The 1,106-nt window shown below is 37.8% G+C and overlaps 1 pseudogene; it reads right to left on the bottom strand.

The window, feature by feature from the left end:
• The window catches only part of LOC105553109, a 2,227-nt pseudogene extending 1,134 nt beyond the window's left edge, over nucleotides 1–1,093 (bottom strand).
• Between the last annotated feature and the right edge of the window lie 13 nt (nucleotides 1,094–1,106).

The following is a 1,106-nucleotide window of genomic DNA, read 5'->3' as shown; positions in this document are numbered from 1 at the left end:
AAAAAAAAAAAAAAAATAACGCCAGACACTAAGGCCAAACTTACTGCCAGACAAAACTTTCCTCCAAAAATGCCCATAAAAGGACCCCTGGTATAAAACAACTCCCTTCAAAAAGTTAAGCCCCAGTATTCCCCAATTAAAACAAAATGGGGACTTTCACGAGGACGTAATTTTCTCCCCTCGGGGTGACTAACAAAAGCAACAAAAAAGGTACTTATACCCAAAGCCGGCCAATAAAAAATACTTAAAACCCTTCACCAACTTCTCATATGGATATTAGAAGTATCCATAAGATGTCCACATCCTTATTTACAGGGCCACACCTCCTCAAAACCATCTGACAATTAGTCAAAGCCTGTAAAGTGTGCCCCAAAAAATAACCCCTTAGTTCACCATAAGGCCTCCCCAAAAAGACAAAAAAAAAAAAAAGAAGACATTATCCTAGAGAAGACTAACAGTTAAATTTTACCCATATGCCAAAGTCAAAAAAATTTCAGTACTTATTGGTCTATGTTAATACCTTTACAAATTAAATAAAAGCCTTCCCTTACAAAACAAAAATAGGCCCCCAAAATGGTTAAAGTCTTAGTTCATGAAATAATTCCTAAATTTAAACTTCCCAAAAACATACAAAACAACAATAAACCAACTTTTGACACTACAATAACTCAACAAATTTCGAAGACACTAAAAATACACTATCACCTTCACTGTGCCTAGAGGCCACAATCCTCAAAAAAAGTCAAAACAAAAAAACAAACAAACAAAAAAATATACACCATGGACTACTACGCAGCCATAAAAAAGGATGAGTTCGTGTCCTTTGTAGGGACATGGATGAAGCTGGAAACCATCATTCTCAGCAAACTGTCTCAAAGACAAAAAGCCAAACACCACATGTTCTCACTCACAGGTGGGAACTGAACAATGAGAACACGTGGACACCAGAAGGGGAACATCACACACCAGAGCCTGTCATGGGGTGCGGGGAGGGAGGAAGGATAGCATTAGGAGATATACCTAATGTAAATGATGAGTTAATGGGTGCAGCACACCAACATGACACATGTATACATATGTAACAAACCTGCATGTTGTGCACATGT

This window comes from Mandrillus leucophaeus, unplaced genomic scaffold, assembly GCF_000951045.1.
Source record: "Mandrillus leucophaeus isolate KB7577 unplaced genomic scaffold, Mleu.le_1.0 Scaffold580, whole genome shotgun sequence".
In the NCBI taxonomy this organism is placed as follows: domain Eukaryota; kingdom Metazoa; phylum Chordata; class Mammalia; order Primates; family Cercopithecidae; genus Mandrillus; species Mandrillus leucophaeus.
Note: the sequence above shows the minus strand (reverse complement) of the source record. Positions and strands in the feature narration are given on the sequence as shown.